The sequence below is a fragment of the Chiloscyllium plagiosum genome, chromosome 8, assembly GCF_004010195.1.
Source record: "Chiloscyllium plagiosum isolate BGI_BamShark_2017 chromosome 8, ASM401019v2, whole genome shotgun sequence".
NCBI classification, from domain to species: domain Eukaryota; kingdom Metazoa; phylum Chordata; class Chondrichthyes; order Orectolobiformes; family Hemiscylliidae; genus Chiloscyllium; species Chiloscyllium plagiosum.
In genome coordinates, this window is record NC_057717.1 from 101,515,621 (window position 1) to 101,532,342 (window position 16,722).

A 16,722-nucleotide genomic window follows, 5' to 3' on the forward strand; every position below is an offset into this window, starting at 1 on the left:
CCTTGGTGATGGCTCCTGGCGTTCAATTTAGCTTAGAAATTGTAAATGTTCCTCCAGAGAGGGGTTACTGTGGGAAATGGATATTTCATACTGTAGAAGCAGGATAGTTTTGTTCAGACTGGGTTGAAGTCATGATTTCAGGGTGGTGAACTTTACTGCTCTGCCTGACCATGGGAGAGAATTACTTTGATACTTAGTGCCAAGAAGTGAAGAAGCATTTGATTCACAACTCTAGGTTTGTTTTCGTTAGAAAAAAGGAGATTGAGGGGGGACCTGATTGAGGTTTACAAAATCATGAAGGATATAGACAGGGTAGATAGAGATAAGCTTTTTCCCAGGGTGAAGGATTCAATAACGAGAGATCACGCTTTCAAGCTGAAAGGTGAAAAGTTTAAGGAGGATATACACGGCAAGTACTTTACACAGAGGGTAGTGGGTGTCTGGAACGCGTTGCCAGCAGAGGTAGTAGAGGCAAGCACGGTAGATTCATTTAAGATGCGTCTGGACAATTGCATGAGTAGTTGGGCAGCAGAGGGATACAGATGCCTAGGAATTGGGTGATAGGTTTAGACACTAGATTTGGATCGGCTCAGGCTTGGAGGGCTGAAGGGCCTGTTCCTGGGCTCTAAATTTTCTTTGTTCTTTGTTCTTGAAGAGGTGATTAGACATGCAAGTTTGTTTCCTCCTTAACTAGTGATAAGTGCAATATACTGCCAGTACAGAACAATGTTGAACTTGCTGTGACTTGTCCGGTCAAGATCATTCTACCTAGGGTACTGGCTAATAAGCTTAATTGGAGGCAAGCAAAAAGAGCCTTTTCAGTTCTGAAGATGGGTCACTAGGCTTGAAATATTCACTCTGTTTACTAGACTTGAAACATTCACTCTCTTTCGCTCTCCAGAGATGCTGCCCAGACCTGCTGAGTTTCCCCAGCAATTTCTGATTTTGTTTGGAAAGAATTTCAATTTCTGTAATAAATATAATTCTCCAGGATCTATTAATGAACCAAAGTGACAAGTAAGAGAAGCACTGGATAAACTAGTTGTACATTTTAACATAGAATGAGAGAACTTGTTACAGTGGTGCTAAACTGACAATTAGTAAGTGGGCCTGCAAAAGTGACAGTAGATGCAAAAATAATTCCTGCTTGCACAAGTTTTCAAAACATAGACTTGGAGACATATCACCTGTATTACAAGGTCTGACTTGAAACAAAATCTTTTGAACGTAACCTTTTATCTACAGAGCTGGGAAAGCAATTAGAATAGGCCCCAAGAAGAATTAATTTGCATGATACCTTCAAGATAAATATTTGTCTTTCCTGCATTAATATTTGCACTGTAGTGATTGGCAGTATGGGCACTGTCAATAGTAGGTTGACAGCTCTTGCCAAAGGCATACAAAGTACTCAATATCAGAGCTGTTTTAACAGAAATGGGCAGAGCAGCCACACACAGGCAGAGGTCTGGGAATGAGAAGATATGTTCTGATTTAGCAAAGTCTTCCTGGAATGCTTGATATTTACTCAGCAAAATCTGATTATAGCTCATCCCTATCCATTCCACAAGGGTTACTGCGAACACAAGAAGAGGACTAATATTCTTCAAAGGCCAGGTGAAAATGCTAAAACTTCCTCATATACAGTCAAATCACGTCATGCATTATAAAGACATTCTGGTGATTAGTGTACTAATCCTTCTAATCAGAGGATTCAGCTCTTGTTCTGTTTTTAACTGCTTTGCTCCCACTCATGAATGCTCCTGCGGCTTCTGTACAATCATCAGGTTATTGTGACTGTATTGCTTGCTGTGGCCTGACTGTTAATTACACTACAATAGGAGCGCACAACATGAAATGTATCATCAAGCGTTAATACATCAGAGGCTCATAACCTCAAAGTAATGGCGTGTTTCAATTTAAGCATCACAGATAAGCTTGTTTGTCCAGGCTTTCAGGGAATATGACTTGCTCGTTGGCAGAGCTCCATCCTGTTTTTAACAGGAAAATGCATTTCTGGGTTGATGAGGTGGTGTGAGGGTTGAGGGTGCAGTAATAGCATGGACTCAACTTCAGCTAATAACCAAATGAACTGAAGATTTCTGAAGACATCAGGTACAGGGGCTCTATTCCAGGAAACCTTCACCACAATTAGCCTATGGACTTTTGGGTCTATGAGTTTTTATCATATTCTCTCACAAGATGTCACTGACTGGGCCAGCATTTATTAACAGTTCCAGCATTTATTAACAGTTCCTAGTTGCTCTTGAGAAACTTGGTGGTGAGCTGTTTTCTTGAACCATTGCAGTCCATGTGCTGTATGCAGACCCATAATACTGTTAGGGAGAGAGTTCCAGAATTTTGACCCAGCAACACAGAAGGAACAACAATATATTTCCACGTCAGGATGATGAATGGTTCGCAAGGGAACTAGCTGGTGGGAAAAGCACAGGAAGAGGAAATCAGTCAGAGCTCTTCCTCCTCCTAATTACTACAGAACTACTCACTCCAAAACACGAGGATGTACCTCAGGTGAAAACAGGATCAGGTTAGATTCTGATGCCACCTATAGTCAAGCAGTATGCTAACGTGCAACATCTGAGATTAGACATGAGGATTAGCCAGACACAGAAGCAATCCTTCGCAATGTGAACTGAACCTCAGAAGCAGTCAACAGCTTCAGGAAAGAAGGGGACAAACATCGGGGCAAAATAAATACAAGCATGGTAAGAAAGCACATCTTTATTTGTTAATTACAGGCTGTAATTTACAATGTTACTGGATTATGTTGTTGCACTCCATTTTACTCTGAGTTAATTGTGAAATGTTTGTGCATCATGGACTTTTTTCTACAAAGTAAGCTTGATATCACTGAAGTTTATCAGATTCTAAATGTTTGTCACTGAATATGTCTTATAGTTATCACCAAGAACTAGGAACCAGAATAGCAGTGTTCAAGCGAAGGTCCACCCACTCAGAGAGTGAGGTGATGGCCTAGTGATAATATTACTGGGTTAGTAATCTAAAGTCACAGACTGTGGACTGCATCTTATGTTTTGTTAGCCAAGTGTAAGTTCTGTTGACATTGTTGGAAGCATTCCCAGTGTAAGGCTGAGCAGATTTTCCCGCCAAATCTCATTAAACTTGTTGCATTAACTGCTGTTCCTGCCCTTTAGAAGTGTATTTTGTCAGATTTCCATCACATTTTACTACATGCCGTTTCTGGGATAGTTGCACAGATATCCTGGAATGGACCAGCATCCCTGGCACCAGTACCATCTTTAAAAGGCTGTTGTGTACTTGGAGAAGAACTGTCAGTCCCAAGCTGTCGTTTGCCGGACATAGCAGACAGAGGGACTTTGGTGTCTGGCTTATAAGGCAGGGTCTTGGAGTTCATGCTGAACAGGGTGGTGCACTGGTGGGACTTTCTCCTCGCTCCAGGGACCAGCGATAGAAACCACAACACCATACATCTGAACATGCCACCCTGGTGTGAGGTTGCCACCCAGGGTCAAGCAGTCTCAGCAAGCTGGAAGAATGCCTAGCATTGTAGAAAGAAAGTCAATGATATTCTCCACTCCACTAGAGTAACTGTCATCATCTTGTCTCCAATATCTCACACTCAATCCATCTCTGTTCTTCTACCTGAAATAACTCCAAAGAGGCCAGCATCCCATCACCAAGTCCCCCTTCATTTACACGTGCATAGTACCTGACACTGAGTCCAGCTTCCTCAGAGGAAGCAGAACCTCTGACCCTCCTGTTCTTATCTGTCAGCCAGGGCTCCCTGATTGGACCGGGTTAACAGCCCCAATTATGTTCTGAGGTCCATTCAGCTGACTTTATTACAATCTACATCCCTGCCCCTCTGAGTCCGGCATCTTATCTGTCAGCCAGGGCTCCCTGATTGGACCGGGTTAACAGCCCCAATTATGTTCTGAGGTCCATTCAGCTGACTTTATTACAATCTACATCCCTGCCCCTCTGAGTCCGGCAAGCTAGGCCTGTTCTTTTGCTTGTAGCCTCCCCTGGGATGTTTTTGCACTGGGTCCAGTTCCTCTGAATCAGCCTTGGATTTCTGGCGAGTGCTAGACAGTCGCTCGCTTCTTGTGCGTGGAACATCTCGGAAGAAATTCATCCTCTTCTTCAGGCAGCAAAGGCATCGAGGCTACAATATCCGCCATGTCTATCTCAGACTGCGAGGTTTCTTTGATGGAAGGGGAGGACCCTTCTGGCTATTCTGAGGGTCTGGGTATGTTTTCCTTCTCTCCCATTTGGAAGTTTGCAGCTTTCGTGTGGTACATTTGCCTGTTTAGGACTGTCTCACCCACCCAAACTTTGTGTGTGTCACGGGACCTGACCTAGCATCAACCATGCTTTGTACCCATGAGGGCCATTTCCGTGGTTTCAGCATGGAACTTGGTCCCCTTGAAGTAAGGTGTCTCTCTTGCTTAGCGGAGTCTTGTGCCTGGCATTGGCGTTTCTGATGCCATTTCACCCTCCCCCCCCAGGTCTGGAAAGATCAGATTTAACCGAGTGAGGAGTGTTCTCCCCAATAACAACTCTGCTGGGGCTATCCCTGTATGAAGGGGTAGCCCGACAATCAAATAGGAACCGGGACAGTTTGGTATCTAGTGAAGCTGTAGGCTGTTTCCTTAAGCCTGCCTTTAAAGTTTGGACTGCTCTTCTGCCAGATCATTAGACAATGGATGGTATGGAGCTGTCCTTATATGCCGAACGCCATTCAACTTCTGGAAATACTCCAATTCCCTGCTGGTAAATAATGGCCCAATGTCTCTGACCAACACTTCCAGGAGCCCGTGTATTGCAAAAGATGTTCTTGAACTGGCAAGTAACCAATAGCATCTCAGAATTAGAGGAGGCCTGGGATCATAGTATTCCTTAACTAAATCTGTCAACTCTTGAAAGCTTATAGTATCTGAGAGCCTCAGGGAAAGTTAGGCTCCTAATAATCAAAAAAGCTGTCACCTGTCCAGAAAAAATAATGCATTATTTCCACATCCTAGTCTTCAAATGAGTCAAGTTTCCCAAATAACGGCATGATGCCCAAAATGCTTACCACATGTCAAAGGCCGCTGTTGATCGCGAATTTCTTCAGAAGCATACCTTTTTCCTCTCATCACCACTGAAACAACTTCACAGAGGCTTGTATCTCATCATCATGTCACTCTTATTTACATTTGGAGTACTTGATCTGGAACAAAAATAGAAGTTGCTGGAAAAGCTCAGCAAATCTGGCAGCATCTGTGAAGAGAAATCAAAGTTAACATTTCAAGTCCAGTGACCCTTCCTCAGAAACTGTTTCCAAACTTTGTGTGTGTCATGGGACCTGACCTGGCATCAACCATGCTTTGTAACCTTGAGGGCCATTTCCGTGGTTTCAGCATGGAACTTGGTCCCCTGAAGTAAGGTGTCTCTCTTGCTTAGCGGAGTCTTGTGCCTGGCATTGGCGTTTCTGATGCCATTTCACCCTCCCCCCCAGGTCTGGAAAGATCAGATTTAACCGAGTGAGGAGTGTTCTCCCCAATAACAGCTCTGCTGGGGCTATCCCTGTATGAAGGGGTAGCCCGACAATCAAATAGGAACCGGGACAGTTTGGTATCTAGTGAAGCTGTAGGCTGTTTCCTTAAGCCTGCCTTTAAAGTTTGGACTGCTCTTCTGCCAGATCATTAGACAATGGATGGTATGGAGCTGTCCTTATATGCCGAACGCCATTCAACTTCTGGAAATACTCCAATTCCCTGCTGGTAAATAATGGCCCAATATCTCTGACCAACACTTCCAGGAGCCCGTGTATTGCAAAAGATGTTCTTGAACTGGCAAGTAACCAATAGCATCTCAGAATTAGAGGAGGCCTGGGATCATAGTATTCCTTAACTAAATCTGTCAACTCTTGAAAGCTTATAGTATCTGAGAGCCTCAGGGAAAGTTAGGCTCCTAATAATCAAAAAAGCTGTCACCTGTCCAGAAAAAATAATGCATTATTTCCACATCCTAGTCTTCAAATGAGTCAAGTTTCCCAAATAACGGCATGATGCCCAAAATGCTTACCACATGTCAAAGGCCGCTGTTGATCGCGAATTTCTTCAGAAGCATACCTTTTTCCTCTCATCACCACTGAAACAACTTCACAGAGGCTTGTATCTCATCATCATGTCACTCTTATTTACATTTGGAGTACTTGATCTGGAACAAAAATAGAAGTTGCTGGAAAAGCTCAGCAAATCTGGCAGCATCTGTGAAGAGAAATCAAAGTTAACATTTCAAGTCCAGTGACCCTTCCTCAGAAACTGTTTCAGTTTTTATTTAGTTCTTGGCACTCGTCTGACTTCTTCAGAGCTGCTCTCAGAGTGAGGAGAACCTCTGATACGCCTGTTTTTACCTCTCAGCCAGGGCTCCCTGATTGGACCAAGTTAACAACCCTAATCAGGTAACTCATATTAGATTAGATTAGATTAGATTCCCTACAGTGTGGAAACAGGTCCTTCGGCCCAAGTGGTCCACACCAACCCTCCGAAGAGTAACCCACCCAGACCTGTTTCCCTCTGACTAATGCATCTAACACTATGGGTAATTTAGCATGGCCATTTCACCTGACCTGCACATCTTTGGACTGTGGGAGGAAACCGGAGCACCCAGAGGAAACCCACGGGTGTCTCTGGAGAAGGAGCACGCAGTGTTCACCAACCCCCTTGAGCTGTTCAGGGAGAGATGGGAGCCACAGGGAGTGGAGTGCATTATTTCCCCGTCCAATACTATTTTGATTTAATCCCTGCCTCCCCTTCACAGTTTGATCACACAGCATTGCCCTTTGATGTGAAGGGCACTGCTTGTCACTGGCCACTTGGGTGTTTCTTTTCTTCCTGGTAAAAAAGAAAAGAAAATGAGCATGGTATCTTTGGCTGAGGGGTCAAATCTCAAAAAGGCAAAGCATTGCAATGCAGAGATACTGGGAACATCTAGATAGGTGCAGAGTGAGAGAGCAAAGAGCTGGTTCACTCTACAAGCTGGGTGTGTGTCCCTCAGTGTGTGACGTCCTTCATGCAGAATTATGTCAGTTGTCAATGCAGCTCGAGGTGCAGCATTAAGTGTAGAAGCATCCTGTAACTAAATCGGAGATGTGCTATGATGGCTCTTAGAGGCTGACAATTGCCAATGTTGGCAGATGTGGGATGCTTGTGGTCAGTGCCATGGTTCATGCCTTGAGATTTTCTTTTATTCATTCATGGAATGAGGGCATTGCCCAGCGGGCAATTAAGAGTGAACTTCATTGCTGTGGTCTGGATTCACATGTAGGCCAGATCAGGTAAGGATGGCAGTTTCCTTCCCTAACGGGCATTAGTGAACCACAGGGGTTTTTCTGACAATCGGCAATGGAGACATGGCATCATTAGATTCTCAATTCCAGACGTTTTTTCATTGAATTCAAATTTCACCATTCTGCCAGGGTGAGACTCGAACCCAAATCCCCTGAGCATTAGCTGGGTTTCTGGACAAAAAGGTCCAGTGATAATACCACTAGACATTACCACCCTTGTTGGTGTCCAGTATCCAAGACGGAGATCAATAGGAGCAAACAGTGAGCTCAACCGTCCAGGCATCCACTCTGGTTTCCATGTTGGGTTTTCCCGATGTCTAGTTTGTTGGGCAGGTTTGGTAAGATTGCAACCAGAATATTAATGAGGTGAATTGTTCTGTCAACAAGGATCTTAACAAGTGCTATGCCATCAGTCGGCAACTCATCTCTGGCCAGTGAGAACTTTGCTTGGGAAAAGTGTAAAAGATGGGGTGAGGTGATCTCTAAATCAAGATGTGCCTTGCAAAACATTTCACCTGAATCTGCATACATCTCGCCATAGGCAACTTAGTTAAAACCACTATAAGATTCTGCCACACTGCAAATGAGGTTTCGCATTCCATCTGATGTGAAATTCAAATATTCTAAAACCTGGAATCAAACACGAAGCTTGTATAACGATGGTCATGTGTTGATGGTTGTAATTTGTATCAAGTTCACTAATGTCCTCTTGGGAATGAAATTTATTGTCCATTCCTGGTCTGAACTACATGTGCCTTCAGAGCCTATTGACTCTGGAATGGTCTAGCAAGCCATTCAGTTTCAGGGCAACTCAGGATGAGTAATAAATGTTGGCTCAGCCACACCCAAATCCCATGAATGAATAATAAAAAACTTTTTTTTTCCTTTACCATTGCATTGCAGGTTTCTGTTGGATTGCAGCTTGTGTTTTAAGCTGTCTACAGTGAGCTTTCAAAAGATAAACCGAGAAATTGAGTTTTAGCTAATGTCGCAGAGCACATGGTGCATATAATGCATATAATCCAGCCTGGTGCTTCAATGCAGTACTGCGGCAGCACCACACTGTCAGAGCTGCCATCTTTCAGACAAGAAATTACACTGAAGTTCATCTGCAGCTTAAATAAAAGATTTCATGGGGGTAACTTGAAGACAAGCAAAGGATTTCAAACTTGAGTCCTGGCCAAAACTTATCACTCAATCGACAAATGGCTAATGCAGTCATTATCATGCTGCTTGTGGGATCTTGCTGTGCACAAGTTGACCACCTCATTTCCCTAGAATACACATTTCTAAGGATGACCATTGCAGCACTTTGCACCATCTGGAGATCATGAAGCATGTTGTAGAAATGCAAGTCATTCAAAAAATGTGTATTTTCTGGCAATGATAGGGGTCTCACACACCTGCTGTTTATACCTCACAATTAATATAAAAGACATTTTAGAAATAAAACAAGTCCTTTAGTCCTCAATGGATAATGTCCTAACCTCAGAGCCCAACAGGTGAGACACTCTCTCTTTAAGATTCTGCGCTGTTGCATCTGCATCTGTTAGCAGCCCTGTCCTAACTTGAATGTGGTTAATGAAGCACTTCGCCTTTTCTTATTGTTTGAATAGAAAATTCCTGCACACACCCATTCATGGCACAGGTAACAATCTGCACTGCCAATGTCTCCTTACACCTGCTACAGGATACAAGGCTCAAAGAAGCTACTATACCTACTCCTTTTCTACTTAACAGAACCAAACAGGAGATATAATAATAGGTATAAGAAGTGAAGCTCAACACAATCCCAATGCTTCACCTTTTTTACCTCCTGCTCTTTAATTCATCAAGGTTTGTTTTAAAGCAATTTGGGGATTTTCTCAAACAGGAAATAGGGAATTTTGTCCAGGAGGCAAGTTCACCTTTGAGACCTCTTTCTCTGTAAGACTCTGAATGCAAATTCTGTTGATAAATATTAAAAGGTTTGCTGAGTTTTTCCATTTAAATCAGTGATAATGTTTATTCTAATAAAAGAACTACATAAATGAATAGGCATTCCACCTGTTACCAGCTGTACAAACTGGTAAGTAGGTGATTTTAAGTCATGCCTTCATTGCACTTCCTGCAAGGCCATTGGAACAAAAGGGAATGAGATAAAGTCTTGGAGGGCAAAAATGGATAGAGTGCTAAGGAGAGAGATTTATAATGGAACTAATTAGAAACCTTTTTCAAAAGCTGTACAGACTTGATGGCCCAAATGGTCTCCTTCTCTGCTAGATCATTCTATGATTTAACGTGCCAACCTAAATATTGCCACAGAGACAGAGGAAGACAAAAGGTTTGGTTGTTGTTGGCTTAAGTAGAAGGAAAGCACATGGCTGCCCCTTACAAGCCAGGTAATATTGCTGTAACTGACCTGTGTGAACTTTCTTCAGCCATTGGAACGACTGGCGATTCTGTGCAGATCATGTCACTGTGTATAGAACTGTGATACCTCTTCTATGTTGTATGACTCGACAGCACATACAAGGAAGCTAGCACCGAGACTCCCATGAGCTTTAACATACCTATGGGCAGAAATTGTAGCTTTTACCCTGGTGTGTGCATTGTACTGCATTAACCTAAGACATAGGCAAGTATTGTGCTATAAATAACGAGAATGAAGAGAAGCGAATTGCTGACTTTTACCCAAGTTCATGTTTTTTTCTCATCGGGGATGCATGTGACCAGAATGCTGTATTCTCTCTGTTCTATATACAGTTTAGCACACAACAATACTATGAAGATTGAATTTCTTTTCTTTTACAGTACTTATCCATGATCCTTCTGACCACTTCTCTCCTGGGAAAGTTCTTTCATTGGCAAACCAGACATTCAGGGTCAGGAATGTCTATCAGTCCCTTAAGTGATTCTACAACCAAATAACCTATGATCTGAGCCTGTTTTTGTGGTACAAGTGGTTACAGTTAAAGCACCAGCTGCCAGGCAGTGGCTGGTTATTGATGGAACAGCTAATCCCATTCAGAGCTGGTAGGGAAATACCTACCCGAGGCCAAATAAATATTTTATTGGGCCCAGCCTGTTAATAGCTGTTTGGCTAAATGCACAGTGTGACTTACTACGAAGTCACATATTTCAAGAAGTTACCAAGTTCAATTCTCACCGGGACTACCCTAATTTGAAGGGTTAACCCTTACATTTGTTCACAACCTTAAAAAGAAATACATATTTCTACAGGACGTTTTATGGTCTGAGCATGTTTCAAAGCACAAAACTGCTAATTCAGCTCTTTTCAAATGTTGTCATGTAGGAAACCAACAGGTAGTTTACACACAAGTTCCTTCAACCACAATGACAGAACAACGAGATAACTTAAATGGTAAAAACAATGAATGCAGATGCTGGAAACCGGATTCTGGATTAGAGTGGTGCTGGAAAAGCACAGCAGTTCAGGCAGCATCCGAGGAGCAGGAAAATCGACGTTTCGGTCAAAAACCCTTCAAATGGTGTCAATTGAGGGGTAAACATTGGTCAGGGCATCAGGGAAAACTCTCCTGTTCTTCCTCAAAATCTTGCCATGAGATCTTTCACATCCTTTGAGATTAAGGCAGATGTGTGTAACATTTTGAAAAACAGTACTTTTGACAGTACAGCACTCTCTTAATAATGCACTGAAGCCTGGGCTTAGAATTTGTTCTTAAGTCTCTGGTTTGGGACTTCTGGCTTTTTGACTCAGATATAATGCTGCTACTAATGGGCCAACAATGGTACAGAGACAGTTAACTTGTTATATTTGTAGGAAATGCTAGAGAAACTCAGTAGGTCTGGCAGCATCTGTGGAGCGAGAAAAACACTTGTCGTTTCAAACCCAATGACCTTATATTAGAACAATTCTGAAGAAGAGCTTTTGGACTCAAAACGTTAAATCAGTTTCTCTCTCCACAGATACTTCCAGATCCGTTGAGTTTCTCCAGCACCTTTTGTTTCAGATCTTCAACATCAAATATTTTCTTTTGCTTTTTTTAAAAAAATGGTCTGATTAGGCCAGTTCTACACAACTCATTTCTCCAGGATGATGAGGAAAAGAAATTCTGCTTCAGAGAACTTTGCCAAGACTCTTGACTCCCCCCTTCCCGTTTCCAGTTTTCTTCCCATAGAGGTAGGTCCTTGTTGAATTTAGCTGTGGAGCAGGCTTGTGGGGGGGTGGCAGGGGGTTGAGGGGGGGTCACTCTACCACCGATACTTTTGTAGGTCCAAGGTTAAATGCATCACATTGACCAACCAAAGAAAGATTAGGTATCCCAGCCCAGGCATGAACATTCAGGCCTAGTAGTCCTGAATTAACGACTGGTTTCATAACTGATGCATCAGGGGAAAGTTTAGCATCAGACAATCCTACAGATAATTTTCTAATCAAACTATATAGCGATGTTCTTACACACCTCTGCAGTAGGTAGGACTTGAGCCCAGGCCTTCTGGTTCAGAGGTATGGACATTGCCACCATGCCACAAATGAGGGGCATGCAATCTACCTGTGCCAGTTCTTTGAACGATCCAACCAATTTGCCACACTCTCTTTCTCTTTCCTTTTGCACCTGCGCACTTTTAACCTTCAAGGACTTACCCAATTCTCTTTTGGAAAGGTACTACCAAATATGCTTTTACCCACTCATACATGTAGAGCTTTCCAGCTCTTAAAAACTCACCTCTGAGTAATGCCTGTAAACATTCTAAACCATTTCATTACCTTTTTTAGCATATTTCCACATGGATGCAAGACACAAAGCTCATATCACATCCCTTGATCAATAACCTAGATCCACATAAAATATTATAATATCACCAAGCCCACATTGATCTTCAGTTATAATTTGTTCAACCTGTGGTCTTCAGTTGATTTTAGTTAAATAGCTGGCAAATTTTATGTTCATGAATGAAAGCTGTCAGGTCTGCAGAATGGAATCATTTCCCATTTTTGGCATCCAGTGCTAAATCAGGGATGACCAGCTCAGGCAAAGAATGAGTTATATACAAAATATTTCCCATATATTCTGCCTGAACTTTCAGAAGAAGCATTGTAATATAAATGGGGATGTCTGTGTGTTTGTGACAACAAAAAGCTGTGAGAAATATAAATGGTTTCTCATGCTGGTTAAGAATTGCCATTTTATTCCACGTTAGCCATGGAAATGGGAAATGTGATTTCCAAAGCTTCTCTGACATCAGAGGTGAGATTGAAAAAAACAGATGCAGCTTTATAGCAACAGTGTATTTTAATTATGGAAAATTCAGATGTTGTTTTATGTCTCACAGTCAGGATTTCAGAATACTTTTAAGAGACAAGCTCATAATATCATCATTACATCATTGGAAGTGATTTGAAGGTGTAAAGGTCTCATCCTGCATTTTACCCAGGATCATTTGAAGCATGCTGATCTATTGCATGTTGGTAGCTTAATATCAATGATAAACACTGATGATCATACAAAATAACATGCAGCTGTATTATTTACATTGTTGGATTCTTCAATACCATGATATCCACACTCTGTTTCCTGTATAATGTGAGCTAAAATACACTTTGCTGGACAAGGTGAAGCACCCAGTTGGAAGCTTAGTCACATCATTAGACAGCCCCATTACATTGTAAAGCTGCAGTTGTTTGGAAGCCTTAACTCTTATACATCCTTCCAGCAGGCTATAAGTGTTGAATATTTGAAGTAGAAAAAAAATCAGCAGAATGGGCTGAATGGCTTATGATTCTTTAAACAAATCATTGATGTGCCATATATTTTAAAATCAAGAGGCCACAACAGCAAAGCAGCAAGAGGGAGAGATTTGCAAATAATCCAGTTGGAGTCCAATTTTTGATGAAGGTTCAAGTCTGAAGGTCAAAGCTGTGGTAACGCTTCGGATCAAATGGATTCTGATGTAGGCATAAAGCACAGTTGTTTTATGTCTCACAGTCAGGATTTCAGAATACTTTTAAGAGTCAAGCTCATAATATCATCATTACATCATTGGGAGTGAGCTGAAGGTATAAAGGTCTCATCCTGCATTTTACCCAGGATCACTTAAAGCATGCTGATCTATTGCATGTTAGTAGCTTAATATCAATGATAAACACTGATGATATATAAAATAAGAAATTATTCAAATTATTCAAAATAAACAGTTGTTCTCCACAGCATTTGGAGGCCAAATTCAACAAGAATGTGCATGATATTACAGAAACAACTCTACAGTTGTGAACCAGTGAGGTCAAGTTCTTACAATCTCCACGCTCAGCTCAAATTAAATAAATTGCTTGTGTTTGGTTTACACACTTTATGGCATAATATAGAGCCCCTCTGTAGTGTTGTCCCTTGAATCAGAATATTTGGGATTAATTATTTGGATCCTAATGAGAGCTTGGGAATGTTAACCATCTCAGGATTTTGAAAAGTGGGTATCACTTGATACTTAAAGCATTCCAAAGATCATTGGTATATTCCAAAAACAGGTTTTCCAAAGTGTTTGGTCGAGATTCCAGTTCTAACACAGTTCCAGAGGGAACTGGGAAATTACAGCATTGTTTCTTCCATAGACAATAACAACATTAATCATGTTGCAAGGCCACACAGCAACATTTTATGAATAGATGTAGTGTGAAATCTGGGTTCTTTTAGCACTGAGACTATGTACCTGTTTAGCCTGAATTAGACTGAGCATGCCACCAATAACAGGTAAAAGGATCAAGTTTGCTGCATTTCATTTGGAGGAGATGCATTGATGGATAACACATCAGAAGGAAAATATATTCAATGTTGGCATATGTTAGGTATAAGAATTTTACTCTTGCACAACATGTGTTTTCCCTTGCAAAGTATAGTAGCAGATAGAAACTCCCTTCTTGAACACCTGAACTAATGGCTATTAACGTACAAACTTAGGTATCCAGAGGGCAGAGGGGAATCATCCCTGAATCCAAAAAGGATCCTCAACTAATGTCCACATGTTGCACTTTCTAATTTCTCTGAACCAAAATCAGGAGTAGACACACCTTGGCTAATTTCCATTCTTAGTGTTCTCTATGGTCAGCAGATTCTTTTATGACTCAGTGTTACAACCAACGCTGTATGTGCCCACAAGACCATCAAGGGACTTGCACTTCAAAGTCTGCAAAATTATTATTTTAGCTTTTTGTATGATCTAGAAGCTGAGCCACACAGACTACAACATCCTCTCTTCAGTTCCCAGTCTGGGGTTTCAGCTAGAACAGAGATGTCAGTCTATAACACACATAAAAGTTGATGAATGGCTTATTAAAAGTTGACAGCTCAACGTAAAACACTCAAAATAACCTGGAATGAAAGCAAAAAACAACATTCACTGTCCCAAGCCTAAGTGATAAATTAGGTTCCATTTTTATTTCATGAGATTTCAGGGTTTTCATTCGTGTTTTGGGATTTCATTTCTCATGACTGTAGATCCGAACTCTGAAGTTCTAATGCCCTTGTTAAGCTTGTAATTCCAAGTTTTTTTTCAAAAAGAGAGTTAATACAGTCATGTGCATAGAATGCCACACCTAAAGATGTGAAAGAAACTTCACACAACAACCCTTCAAAGTGGGAACAGGCAAATCAAAACAGACTGGACTGTGATCTCTTGTGACTACAAAAATAACAAGGTTGATAATCCCTTGATTAGCAGCAAGCCACCCTCTGTGGATCATGTCACAAACTGCAGACACACTTTGTGTTTATCCAATTAAAGAATGCACAAGGACAGGAGTTAAAGGGTCAGTTTAAGCTCTACTGGAGTGTATTAGTGGGACTGAAATTCTCATGTGTACCAGTGTACTAAGATACCCCGTGTGCTGAGTGTTATCAGGCAAAAGGAAACAGGCCAACAAAAGGACTCTCTTACTCTGAGAGATAGAATTTAGTATAGTCAAAAGGATTCAGAACAATCTGATCTCAAACAACTTGCAAACCTAAGGATTTTAAAATCAACTATCAGTGTCAACGCCACTGGGAATTTTAACTGCAATAGCCATAACATTCAACTATCCATTTTTTGCAAACAATTCAGGGACTGTTCAGAATATTAGTTTTTGCAAACTTGTATCTTTTTGTTCTCCTTATTTATACTATGCGTGTTGTGTTACTAATTCTTCTCAAGTTTAGTAATTAACAAACTCACTCTTTATTAACTTAATAAAGCCTGATCAGATTGGCTCTTTTTAAAAGATAATTTCACTGGAAGGGAATCTCATCTCCGATACTGTAATATTTCTTGAGGCATCTGTAGAAGATTTCAGGCTTGATCTGGTGTTTTCTATCATTTCAAAGTTTTATCTTAAGGCAGCACTAAAGAGGCAGAGAAATAAAAAGAGCAAGTGTGTGCTGGAAAACTATAAAGAAAGGCACTGTAATGAATGAGGCCCAAAGGGAGCTCAGAAACTTCTAGAAGTCAGTTTGGTGGCCTCACTTGGTTAAAGTATGAACCACTTAGGTTCATCTGAATTTAGTAACAGCAAATCCACAGCAACAAAGAGCTTGTGTAAATAAAAACTGAAGTTTGCGTCGTACCTGCATTTCATAAATGGGTATATTCTCGACATGTGTTAGCTGTATGTATTTTTACAAAGGAATGGTTAACAGGATTGAAATGAAGGGAAGCAATGATTTACAATGCTAAGGCCAGTAGACTGGCTCACAGCTAAATAACACCTTGTTTTTATAGTTCTCAACCTTCTTTTATGGGTTTACCTTTCCCTAAATTGTACTCTTCCCTAACTCCATAACCCTCTGATATATCTACACTCCTCTAATTATGGCCTCTTGTGTGTTCGCAATCATAATTAGAACATAGAACATAGAACATAGAACATTACAGCGCAGTACAGGCCTTTCGGCCCTCGATGTTGCGCTGCCCTCTCATACTAATCTGAAGCCCATCCCACCTACACTATTCCATGTACGTCCATATGCCTATCCAATGACAACTTAAATGCACTTAAACTTGGCGAACCTACTACCGTTGCAGGCAAAGCATTCCATACCCTGAATACTCTCTGAGTAAAGAAACTACCTCTGACATCTGACTTATACCTATCTCCCCTCACTTTAAAGTTGTGTCCCCTCGTGTTTACCATCCCCATACTTGGTAAAAGACTCTCCCGGTCCACCCTATCTAACCCTCTGATTATCTTGTATGTCTCTATTAAGTCACCTCTCAACCTTCTTCTCTCTAACGAGAACAGCCTCAAGGCTCTCAGCCTTTCCTCGTAAGATATTCCTTCCATACCAGACAACAGCCTAGTAAATCTCCTCTGCACCCTTTCCAGAGCTTCCACATCCTCCTTATAATGCGGTGACCAGAACTGTACACAATACCCCAAGTGTGGCCGTACCAGA

General features: G+C 41.4%; 1 long non-coding RNA gene across 4 annotated transcripts in view; it reads left to right on the top strand.

Annotated features, from left to right (window-relative positions):
- The first annotated feature begins 2,359 nt into the window (after window positions 1-2,359).
- The window catches only part of LOC122552255, a 102,576-nt gene continuing 88,213 nt past the window's right edge, over window positions 2,360-16,722 (top strand). For all 4 annotated transcript variants that reach the window (XR_006312338.1, XR_006312337.1, XR_006312336.1 and 1 more), the window contains exon 1: window positions 2,360-2,723. This is a non-coding gene — a long non-coding RNA (uncharacterized LOC122552255). The remainder of the gene's footprint in view (window positions 2,724-16,722) is intronic.